The 13,036-nt window shown below is 35.7% G+C and overlaps 1 protein-coding gene and 1 non-coding gene across 2 annotated transcripts in view; one reads left to right on the forward strand and one right to left on the reverse strand.

The window, feature by feature from the left end:
* Nucleotides 1-13,036, reverse strand: part of LOC145686047 (potassium channel subfamily K member 1-like) — a 429,879-nt gene that overhangs the window by 165,641 nt on the left and 251,202 nt on the right. The window lies entirely within an intron of this gene.
* Nucleotides 12,569-12,646, forward strand: TRNAD-GUC (transfer RNA aspartic acid (anticodon GUC)). Its single transcript has one exon. It is a non-coding gene; the product is annotated as a tRNA-Asp (tRNA).

Genomic DNA, 13,036 nt, shown 5'->3' on the forward strand with positions numbered 1-13,036 from the left:
ACAGGAGCTCATGATAGAGATGGTAAAGGTACACTATCTTAGTACCAACACTCTTCCAATTTCTTTGTTTTCTTCAACAGAAAATACACACACATAGTATAAATGAGTTCTCAATACCTATGGGATTATCGCCCTCGTCCTGGTATCTGAAGAGGATAAACGTACGGTATCAAAGAAAGATCCAACAGGCTTCATCTTCAGATGTTTTGAAAAGTTATTTACCCGTTCTCTCTGTTTTAACACAAATCAATACTTCGTAGTTTTCCAGCATATATAATATTTCAGTAATTACATTATAAAAATTGGTCTCTTTCTTCCCTCTGCAGCTAAATGTTGATGGGCTATATGGTAGAATATTAGCTGTCTATTGTATGGTAGTTTTTCTCAGATGACATGGTTTATTTTTTTTTGATATCGTCCAGGTTATCCGTTCTTTATCTTCATGTACTGTTATTTCTGAAGTTCCCTTTCCAGTAGTATGTTAGTCGTTCTGAATGGTCAATCATACAGTTTTCTCTTTTATCTATCATGGGCAAAATACTTAGACTTTAATTCTTCTTCCTTCTTTTACTATTTTTGTTACATTTTCCTTCCGATGATGTACTATGTTTCTCTAAGGCTTCATCACGAATGTTTCCAATTGTCTTCTTTCTTATTTCCCAGTACCTTGTCTATAGAAAGGTACACTTCATATGAAGCTTTTAATGAATATATATATATATATATATATATATATATATATATATATATATATATATATATATATATATATATATATATTATTGTTATTGCCTTGTTCTTTGGTGTAAGTAGTCTTCCGAAAATTCCTTAAAAGAAGAAAAGTGGTATATTTTACTCTTCTTTTTGGTTAAAATAATGCATTTTTTCATAATCTTTAAAAGGAAATCATTCGAGTTCCTATTAACGTTTTTTTTTCTTATACTTTCGTTCAGGGGAATATAATTACCAGCAATTCTCTAATCCCACTATTTAATGCTTAAAAATGTCTAAACATAATTTAGTAGGAAAAATGGAAATAGAAAATTAGTATAAAATGAAATCTTAAGCAAGACGTTCCATTGCTGTCATGAATGTAACGAAAATGGTGATAAATCCAAGGATGAATGATGATGAAGGAAATAGAATTGGTATAAAGTTGTAATAGGAAGCAATCCGAGATTCAGAAGAAAATCTAGTATAGTTTACAATAAGTTGGCATAGTGTAGAATCGACCAATGATCTTTCGCACCAGGCAAGAGCGATTTGACATTGAACCACCATATTTATGTATATGCATTCATTGATTTATAACCAAAGCAACGAAGAACTTTAATCTTCACTTCCTGTTAGAAAAGCATCCTTTCCTTTTTTTAAAAAAAACCAAGTTCACAGAAAAACATCCTTTCCTTTTTAAAAAAACCAAGTTCACGTTCATTACATAAATCAAATTGAGTTATAAGCTTAAGAAGTTTCGCTAACTCACCCAAACTTTTAAAATTTTAAATGTATAACATAATGAACTATGTTAAAAATGCTGGAAGGAAGCTAAGTAGTATCTGCAATATGCTATTAAATAACCTGGTAACTGTTTCGAAACTGTTTCTTACAGACCAGAATTTGGGTGCGCAGTTTGTGATGTCATAATTGTTCGGCACCTAAATTTACTTTGCGTTCGTATAACTTATAACTCTTTTTAGGAAGATTTTGCTAGGAAATTGAGGTTGCATCTTTTTAGAACTGTATATTTTGTTAGAATTTAATTAAAATAAATTGTTATATTAGTTAATAGTAATGAACTGTTAATAGTAATGTTTGAATTGTTAACGAACGGTATTCTTATTCCTTGGTAGATTTCTTAGAAGTTATTTTAATTCCGACTTGTTATAATCAATGGAATCTAAGGTAAATTTCTTTTCTTACTCTGACTATAGGCCTCGTGCCTCTGTTGTGCTGTCGTTGTGATTTACGTTTTGAGAGTTTTTTGTTTCGGAATACTAATCCTCCAAATTTCGGGCTTGAGGTGAAGTGAGGTGAGTTGTTAGTTTAGCGTCCCGTTCAACAGCGAGGCTATATGAGACGTGGACCTACTGATTAACATGGCATCCGAACCACATGAGCTCCCGCCGGGAATCGAACCCGGGTCTCCCACGCCAAAGGCGCGTACGCTAACCGCTTAGCCACGAAGGAGTTCAAATTTCGGGTTTGAGTCGCTGTGACTTTGCGGTAGAGTGTTACAGTTTGAAAAATCTTGTAATTGTAGATACTTTCTGAACTACTTTCTACATTTTCCATATTCATTGCCTTTAAATGATTCACTAAAATTAACAAAAAAAAAAAAAAAAAAGTGTGGAGATGAATTTAGCGGATAGGCTAAAATGAAACTCATGAAAACCTGTAATTTGTAATGTACTATTGAAGCCAATTCATATACTTCAAATAGGTATTTATGAAAAGCTTAAGTATAGGAGGATCTACATTATATCATACGAAACTTAATCCAATGATATCTAACTATAATGGACATTAAAATACTAAAAAAAAATGTTTTGTGCATAACGTGAAGTCTTATTTCCCTTTAATTTCAATTATATATCATAATTTCTTTCCTTCTGAACGTAACTGAATCCACAGTATCTAATGAATTGTATATCTTGAATCTATAGAAGAAACTATTAATAAAACGATTATGGCAACAATTAAACAATAATTATATGAACTAGTTTTAATTCGGTATGTTGTGCTCTTTAAAACTTTCAAATGGTCATGAAGACTATGACTTGGTTTTGAAAGACATTGAAAGAGATCAATATGTCAATAAAGGAATAAAAATAGCTATATGAGAAAAGTCTCCAATATACATTTATAGTTGGAGATGAAACCATAAATTCTATAAGATGACACAAATATCTGGGAATTTTCTCCTGTCTTTCCTTCGTTATATACGTTTCATTTTATCTTTTATTTTGCTGCTATAAAATGGAAATAACAAGACTTTTAGGTTCAAAATTGAACAAAACATCCAATAGAACTTCAGATAACAGTTAGTATATTCTACAAATTATAATTTTATTTTGCCAAATGCAACGCAACCAGTTGACAAAATATTTCCTTTTTTAATATATAAATCGAAGATATTTTGTCTAATAAATTTGCAGTGGCGTCGCCTTGTGCAGTTGGCAAGAGCATGTGAACCACCAAGTATCGTGGGCTGTTTGTTGCTGATTAAGATATTTAATAATATTTCGAATATTATTATACTGTCGTTTTATTTCTATTCTTTGCTTGCTTTAATTCTTGCGTATATGCATTCCGTCATCACACCACCTTCACAACAGCAGCGAGCGTGATAGGCTGCTCTGTGTGTAGTACAGAAGGCAAGCGCGGGCAGCTGAGGGGAGGAACTGCGGTCTCCTGACGTTCTTGCACGAGCAGCGTTGACAGCACTGTTGTTGACTTATTTCCAGTAATGTGGCGCTTTAAATCAGGGTTGAAAAAAGCACGATTTTTTCTAAAAGAAACAAAAAGAACGTTTTTTTATGTTTAAAACATGTTTTTTTGTTTAAAACGTTTTTAACGTTTAAAACAAAGTACCTTGTTTTAAACAAAAAAAAAACGTTTAAAATGTTTATTTTGTTTAAAACAATAATCTAAATAGGCATATATATTCCATTTTTACACGCTCTCAGGTATTGCTTGTCATCTATGTTCAACCGTTAGATCAAATTTCGGGAACTTCCCTAATCTCGATCCGTCCAAATGTTCAATTCCAGAGAAAAAAATCGGGATTTTCCCAATTTCTGTTCACTGAATATGTAGTTTCTTTGTGTTACGTTATACTGGTCATCTGAATTCTTAATCTTTAAACGCCCATTGACGCAACTGCTGTATCAGGGCTTTAAACCTCAATGACGCAGTCCCTAATTAAGGCTGGAAGATGGTTTTGGAACCAATTTATTCCTGAAGGATGCAGCTTTCCGCTGGTGTGCATTTTATCTATGTGGGGGTGCCACGTGGCGGTGGGAGGAGGGTAAATATCTTGTTCTTTTGTTTCTTTTTAAACGGTTTTTTGGGGACTATTCCCCCTCTTGGGGGATAGATTCATAAAAATTGGTACGTGAAGTAATGAAGTAGGCCACTATATGGTAATATCGTGTATTTGTACTTCTTGCTTATATGGGGGAGCAGGGAGGGGGCAAAGTTAGCCTATTTTTGGAGTTTCAGATTTTGACGTAAATTACATTTATTTTTATAACAAACATCAGTAGCTCAGCCCCTAATTGAGCTAGAAAGATGGTTTGGTACCAAAGTATTCCTGAGGAATTAAGCCTTCCGCTAGTATGCATTTCATTAGGGATGGGCACGAGTCGAGCTAAAACTCGACTCGACTCGAAACTCGAAGCAAATTCGAGTCGAGTCAAAGGTAATTTTCTCGAGTCGAGTTTCGAGCCAAGTTACTGTTTTGAGGTCGAGTTTCGAGTCGAGTCGAGTTTGATAAACGGCTCGCTCGTTTAGCTCGTTTTAACTTGTTTTGAAATCATGGCCTGATTAGACTGGAAAGCAAAAGTCATAAGAAATGTAAGCAATAATATGGAACATTTTTAATGTTGCTCAGAAGATGGGTTAACGATTTTTGGTTCGAGCCTGGATACTTGCTCCTCCGGAACTGTAACCCAGAACCCCGTGAACGATGTCCTTGCCTCCTTGACTTCACCTTTTCCGAGGTCAGCAGTCAACTAGTTTTTAGTATTCAGATACAAACCCCCTATCATTCATATTTATACACGATGGTGTTGTTGTAATAATATAATAATAATAATAATAATAATAATAATAATAATAATAATAATAATAATAATAATAATAATAAATATGTGTGCCGCGAGAATTCAAGTTACCCTGAAGTGTGCCGCAAGTTGAAAAAGGTTGGGAAACGCTGCCGTAGACACTAATCATTGTTAGCTACCCATGTTGCAGATAGAGATGTATCTTGAAAACTGTTTAGTTAAAAAAATGTCATTTGCTCCTTGTAGGCTAGTCACTGATCTTTTCTATGAGTTGTATTGTATTTGTCAGAGTATTTCTTCTAGCTTATGATGTGAGAACTGTTGATTATTATGGAAATGATACTGACCAAAAAATACTCAAGTTTTGAATTTGTGAATTTGGATCTTAGAATAGTGTATAGTGTGTTTAACCTAAGTTATTCTTGGAAATCAAGAAATGTTCAAATACTTCACTTGAATTTCTGTTGGTTTAGTTCTACGCACATTGATGTACAGAATTTCGTTTAGTAATTGTTGTTATAGTAAGAATATAACTCTGCTTGTAATTTACTTCACGCACAAATCCTGCGGAGGATGGGTTGTTTGTTAGAAAATTAAATTAGCTTCTTCAATCTGATATTTTAATTGTTTTAAACATGTCCAACCACCATCGAAAAAGAACACGTTTAAAACAATTTGTTTAAAACGTTTAAAACAAACTGAATAAAACAACAGCCATCGTTTAAAGCCTGTTTTAAACATATCAACCCTGCTTTAAACAGAATCAAAGAATGAACTTCTGCGTTGACAGCTGTTGTTTAATTTCCAGTAACGTGGTGCTTTAAACCTCCCATTCTCCTTGGCACGACATTGGAAAGCCGTAATTTTGTTGGTTCTATTAGTGTATTTTCATTACGAGAGACTGAGATAAAAGGCAAATCTTTGAGTAGTTGAGGGTGAGAGCGATAAAGCAATTGAGAGTGAGTGTGAGGGCGTCAATGGAGGTGAGTGTGAGGGAAGGTGAGTGTGAGGGCGTCAATGGAGGGTGATTGTGAGGGAGGGTGAGTGCGAGGGCGTCAATGGAGGGTAAGTGTGAGGGAGGGTGAGGGTGTCAGTTGAGGGTGAGTGTGAGGGCGTCAATTAAGGGTGAGGGTAAGAGTTCATAAAATTAATTATCTTGCAGTTCTTCATTTCTTGAAAATATGTTAGAAAATGTAATATAGGTTTTTCTTAGAATTAATTGTCGTTCACAGAAAATCGTCATATCAATATTCCATCAGTTTCATAGGCTTTTCATGCGCGAAGACAAGATGTTTCTCATAGCTTTATTACTTTTCTATATTTATATATTTTCACTTTATAGAAATAATAATTACGAAATATATAAAAATATCTACTGCAAGTTTTTGGCTACCAAAAATTTCAAAGTTTAACGAAAGTAACCCATTAAAAATACTAGAAGTTCTCAGGAAATAATGTTTTTTTTTTATATATATATTCGTTCAGAAGAGAAACTAATAAATATTCATATATTCATTCATTCTGAAATTGTAACTAAGAAAAAGCTTTATTTCTTCTTCTAAGTAAGAGAAAAATATATATAAGAAAAGTACAAAGCTGCAAGCCGCAATAAATAACTTTATATTTAATTATTAAATAAAAAGATATTTCCTGCTTTTGGCTATGTACGTACTTTTAGACTTCGACACTACGCTATGTATATGAAAGGGAAGTCTTATAGAACGGCTGTGTCCGTCTGTGTGTCTGTCTGTCAACAGGTATCACATCAAAATCGGTAAGAGCTATTGAGAAGCGGTTTTCGGGAATCGATCCAGCATCCCAATAATAGGTTGCATCTCCTTCAACAACCTCCTACTTAACAGGAAACCTCAAATCACCTTGGCAGTCAATCTGTTAAACCGGAAGTATTCTGTATTCTGTCCCAGAGATGGTCATCCTCCCTTATTTTGCCCTCATGAGGGCCGCCCTCACCCTCATTTTAGTAGTTGAGGGTGAGGGCGATAAAGTAATTGAGGGTGAGTTTGAGGGCGTCAATGGAGGGTGAGTGTGAAGGAAGGTGAGTGTGAGGGCGTCAATGGAGGGTGAGTGTGAGGGAGGATGAGGGGAGGCCGTCAATGGAGTGTGTGTGAGGGCGTCAATGGAGGGTGAGTGTGAGGGAGGATGAGGCGAGGCCGTCAATGGAGGGTGAGTAAGAGGGAGGGTGAGTGTGGGGGCGTCAATGGAGGGTGATGTGTGAGGGAGGGTGAGTGTGAGGACGTCAATGGAGGGTGAGGGAAGATTAGACTTTTCTTCTTGTCCCTCAGTAAACATTTGATTGATTTAATTCTCATACTCTCCATGGATGGAGCGCAGGAATGCCAGACTCAAAAAACAGGTGTACATTTACTTTCCTAACAGATAATACAAACTTACTTAATCGCCTACAAAAAAAAAAAAAAAAAAAAGTAGGCACCTCCGGAACACATACACACTTGCTCCACCGTTCCTCGATTGCTGGAAACACTGACAAAAGGCCTGCCTTCCGAAGTTCAGCCATCGTGTGGGTTTTCATGTCTTCTACGGTGACGAAACGGGTACCGATGATGTTTTCCTTAAAGCATTGTTAGCGTAAACTGACTTTAAGGCTATTAAAGTAGATATCTGAAGTAGATTTCCCCAATTTGCATAAAACCTTGATGTAGGGGCGTTGCTCAAACTGCGACAATGCATCAACTGATCACCACATACTCTTCTGTTTAGGTACCTACTCGTTAACTGACTGTTATGACCTGTTCATAATTACGGAACCTTGCACCACAAATGCCAATACTACAATGCCAATATTCCGGGAACCTTTTGTCTATTCCTCTTATATATATCAGGGGCAGATCCAGGATGGGGGGCGGTGGGTTGTAATACTGTTACTTAGAGCTACTTTGAAGAGCTCCAAACTCTGTGATGGATTTTATTTATATATAAAATAAGAATGTTTCGTCTTCTGGGGGGGGGGGGGCGATCGCCCGATCGCCCACGATATATATTAACTGAAATGAATTGAACAATGCCCAAAAATGCTATATCTATATATAGCCACAGTGTATCTGTATATAGCCACAATGATTAAGGCCTCCATAAAATAAATTTGAAGCGAGGAATATAGCGTAGCTTATAAACTATATTATTTAAGGTATTAACAGTCTATTTTGTCCAAAAGGCGGAATATATGTAATTATTTTGTACTGGTACAGCTATTCTTGATCTACACTGTAGAGGTATCTACGTGTAGATAAATGTGTAATATTTTGTGAAATGAAATGTTCCTGTGATAATGGCCACTAGAATATAATTAATTAATAGTTTAAAACAGAGAGGTTTGAATGAAAGGGAAATAAAAATTATAATTTTTCTTCCTACTAAATCATACATAAAATACGTTAGTGTCAAAACTTTTCTAGCCGAAACTGTAAAAATGATTTGAGATCTCTCTCAATAATAAACAGCATAGTGCGTTTGTATTCACATTTTTGTAAAATTATATTTCCCAACATAATTTGGGGTGCATAGACCTCGCAATCCAGCGCTCTCTTCGTGATGTGCTCTAGGTTATTTTCAAAGCATAATAAGCTTGAGTAACTGTTAGTAACTAGAAAGCCACATCTTTTATTTAGTCTTTTATAACTTTCGAAAGAAAATAAACTCAGTCAAACCCAATAGGAAAAAATAAATAGAAGAAAGGAATTTTTAGCGTAAAATTTACAATTTTGACCAAGAGCATTAGTAAACAGCATACTTATCATAAACAAAACAATAAACAACCATCATGCAGAAAAAAAAAATAGCTAAATAATTTTTGTGAAATAGTTGTGTGTTGGATACCCAAATCACTATCAAAACTTCAAGGTCGATGCACGAAACCTAAACGACCTCCAAAAAATCTGAAAACATGAGACGTGCTTTTTTGGTCAGAAATGGCCACTTTTCCCCACTACCTACCTTACCACTTCCAAAAAAAAGTTTTTTTTTTCGATACACCCTACTACTCATTTTCAAATAAAGACAGGCAGATTTAAACGTAGCGGAGCGACGACTGTTAACCATTAGGAATTAGCATTATTCATAGGCTGAGATCTTCTTGCATTAATATAGTTTCTTGCGATACTACACTCAATGAAAATGTACAAATTCGATTTACGCAAAATTCAAGTTACGATTTTCCACTCGAGTCCCCCATGTATTCCTCTCGTGACCTCATAGGGGTCCCGATCCCCAAGTTAAGAAACTCCACTACACATGATAATGATATATTTTTAAAAAATATTTGAAATATATATAACTAAGAAGTTGGTGTTATTCTAAACTCTTTTGTACAGCAGGTTGCTAAAAATTATTAAGCCTTTGGAAGTTAAAATTGAGAAGAAATTATTGTTATTCGAAATAATGTTATGAAATCATGTATTTGACATTTTGTTCGATGATATATATGACACGCGTTTTTCGCAGTGTCTTTTGAAACCAACTCAACATCATTCACGGAGTTCTGCAAAGACCAAAACAAATGATATTCATATGGGGGCGGGATCGGGCTTAAGAATGGATCGATTAAAACCTCCCAGCCAATTATTTTCAATTTATGATAGGTCGTTAAAAAAAGTATGCGGTCTTTCATTGTCAGAGTGGTATACAGCACCTTATCTGTTCACCAATTCCAGCCGTCTCTTTTAAATTCCTAGGCATACTGGTGCTAATTTTCAGCACTATAAGTCCGAGTCTATCGTTCTGTACGACGACAGCAGCCCTTGATGTACGATCTAATTAAATTCCATCAAAGGCATAGCATAAAGCCATTAAAAACAAACTCGTTCACGTGGCGTACGTGGTGTACACGTGACTCTGCTACTTGTTTTATTGTAGCAGAAGTATATTGTTAATAAGAAATACATTGTTAGGTTTTCAAACTATATTAGCAACAATAAAGTGAATAATTACCTTTCAATCTGTATTCTAAGAAGTCCGCGTTTTAATTATATATATACATGTTGAGGCATTGTTTCTTCATTTATATTTTGTCAGCTGTTGAAGATGGTAGCATATGACTGCCATCTAATGTAAATCGAAGCATTGTACTTTTCTGCGTTTCTTCTTCAGGGATAAAGACAAGTATTGTGATTCGATACTATTGCCACTTTGTAACAATTCGTTGGAATTCTAATCTACGACTTTTCCTACGGAAAAAGAGAGAGAAGAGAATATCAACCAATTGATAAAACAGCTGACCTTCACCGATTATGACGCCAAACAGGACTTCCTCCAAGACTTTACCCTGAGGTGACTACACTGAACTTGACAAACATCGGATATTACAGCCCGAGGGAGGAAGCATCCTGTTTCTACCCGGACTTGACAAACAAGTCTTCGCCGTGGGAAAACTTACCTCAGCTTGTGTCTTCCCTAACTGCGACAACCCTGGATATGACTAACCGTGCCCATGGCTAGAGGACTTCCTTTACCCGGACTTAACGCCCGACACACCATGCCTTAGCGTGATCTCTTCTAGTTGAAGTTATGTCCATTCCTGGCAAGACTACCCGAGAGCGAGTACCCTGATTTCTCAACCACGAGCTTCCTGGGATCGACGATTCGCGGGTATGGTGATGTCTAAGGAGGAAGTGGGTCAGAGGAGGGTACACATTTCGGATAAACCGATGTTGTCATCATCGACGACATTGAAATTCTTGTTGATATTACATACTATGGAGTACAACCTTTGAGGTTGATCATCAACCTTTCGATATCAGTTGCCTTGAAGCCATCTCATTATGTGAAGAAAATAGTAGCTTCGTTTTTGCTGAAATAGATGGCCTTGATGAGGTTAATGTATTGTCTTCAAATTATTCTAGATGTCACTTTTGGAAATTTGTGGACCAGAAGATGGTGTATTAAGACATAGTTTATCTTGGTTTATGTTGTAATATAGATCTGAAGAATGCAGCAAGTTTACTGATTTTAAACTATTCTACAAGATCTACTTTTTCCTAATCCAGGGTCCAGTCCAGGAGCTACAGGACTTTACTGGATCCAGGGTAAAGTCTATGTATGAATTTCGAATTTATTTCTGCAAGCTTGATTGTGATGCATCCAATTGGTTTCAAGAAGCTAGTTGTGTTCCACCCAGATCGCCAATATACAAGACGTTTGGATCAAATGCATTATGTGCACCTCATCTACCATCAAAATCTGGATCTAGTTTCGCTGTTTACTCGATCATTGAATAACAACTGAAAGTATGGGCTGCTATTGGAACATACTCTAGATCACCAAGCTGACAGTACCTGGATTCTATGGACCGATAGACCTACAAAGACATTCATTTTATGTTTGTGATTGATACTTGCTGTGATATTTGGATCGCATAGGATCGTCCATATTGTCAACAAATTTGTATTGGACCCTACTATAAAGCAAATCTATGCTTTGATCTCATACCTATGGGCACGTAGATCGATCCAGTTATAGACAGTATTTCTGGATCTCAATTAACAACGAGGTCTTCCTAGATGGTCCATGTCTGATTTGCTTGTGAATTGGGCGATGTTGTGAGATCTAGTTCATCGATATTTGGACCTTCGGAATCTAGATTTGTATGCTGAACTTTTGTCTTCCTGTATTGGACCATGAAGCTCTGTATGGATTATTGCCCTGATAATTTGGTCCAATTTATGGACCATCTAGATCTGTTGATGTTGGATCATAGTTTCTTAGCGTGGAATTTACTGATTTTAATTCAAGACTTCCATGTCGCTTGTGCATGGTTTTCTGACCATTAAGGTGAAGCTCAACTTCTAAACAAGATGAATATCCAGGAATACAAATTATACAAAGCAAATTATTGTACTTTGAAAAAGAAAGCAACGACAATAAAATTGCTCCAGAATTTTCCTAATCAGTTTGTGTTCTTTCTTTGATATGTGAGAATGCATTAATATAAGAATATCTAAAATTACAGTTGTCAACAACGTGCATGTGTTATTATACATATACATACTTTTCTGCTAATAACTTAGAACATGTTAGATTGGTGCGAATGAAATATCCTTTTTGACGTCTGCTTTGAAACTCACCTCAGCAACACATCACAGGGATAGACTAAGATTACATGTTAAACATCACCAACTTTGTATACATGCAACAAACAGGCTGGAGTACCCAGACAGGCAGGAAGTAGTGTGTTCTAGAATAGGGATATGTAGAAGTATGCCATGGAGGACACACAGTCGCGAATTTGATTTTCTTCACGAATTCAAACTAGAATAACTGCACTGCAAATAGTAAAAAGAAGTAAAAAAAAAAAACACTAGCAGTGCATTGGGTTCAGTAATAGCTTATTGACACATCATTTGTCAAAGTTCTCGAAGTTATTTCGATGGTGCCAAAATATTCACCATCCTCTTAGGTATTGATCAACACCAATATGAACTCTGTGTGACTTACGGTTCCCGAAATATGGTTCCTTAAATATCAGGAAATCCGAACAATCGTTTGGCCAATATCACGGGAACGGTAAGTCATAGACAGATGATATTAGTGTTAATCAATCTCTAATAGAATGTTAAACATTTTGGTACCGATAATAATTGGTGGCCACTGGCCAACTGGCCATTGACCAAACCAGTGGCCAGTTGGACATTGCCGCCGGTTACTATTTGGTACCAAAATATTTACCATCTTCTTAGGTATTGATTAGCATCAATATCATCTTTCTACAACTTATGGTTCCCGAGCTATGGCTCGTTAAATATCTAGAAATTGGCCACACGGTAGTATAGTGGTTAGTATTCCCGCCTGTCACGCGGGAGACCGGGGTTCGATTCCCCGCCGGGGAGCCATGTATCGATTCTTTGATCGATTCTTAGATTTAATTAATTGAGATAAAGTTTGATTTTAATTGTTTGGTAGTATAGTGGTTTTATAATACAATTTGATTGAAAATTAAGATTTCAAATGTCTATTAATGAAATTAAAATTGACATACATTTATTAGATCACAAATTGACTTATTAACAAGACATATCATTACAAATGTTGCAGACATATTCAAAATATAAACAAGTAAATAAGTAATTCAGATAATTAGTTATTTTGATTATTTAGTGCACTAAAAGAATGTCTGCTCTCTTAAAGACAATTAAAGATTTACTTTTATAAAATAGAATTACCAAGATCTGAAGGATCTGGTATTTAGTAGGCCTATCAGGAAAGCTCCATGAGAACACTTA

Source organism: Thermobia domestica, chromosome 5, assembly GCF_964235325.1.
Source record: "Thermobia domestica chromosome 5, izTheDome1.hap1.1, whole genome shotgun sequence".
Taxonomy (NCBI): Eukaryota; Metazoa; Arthropoda; class Insecta; order Zygentoma; family Lepismatidae; genus Thermobia; species Thermobia domestica.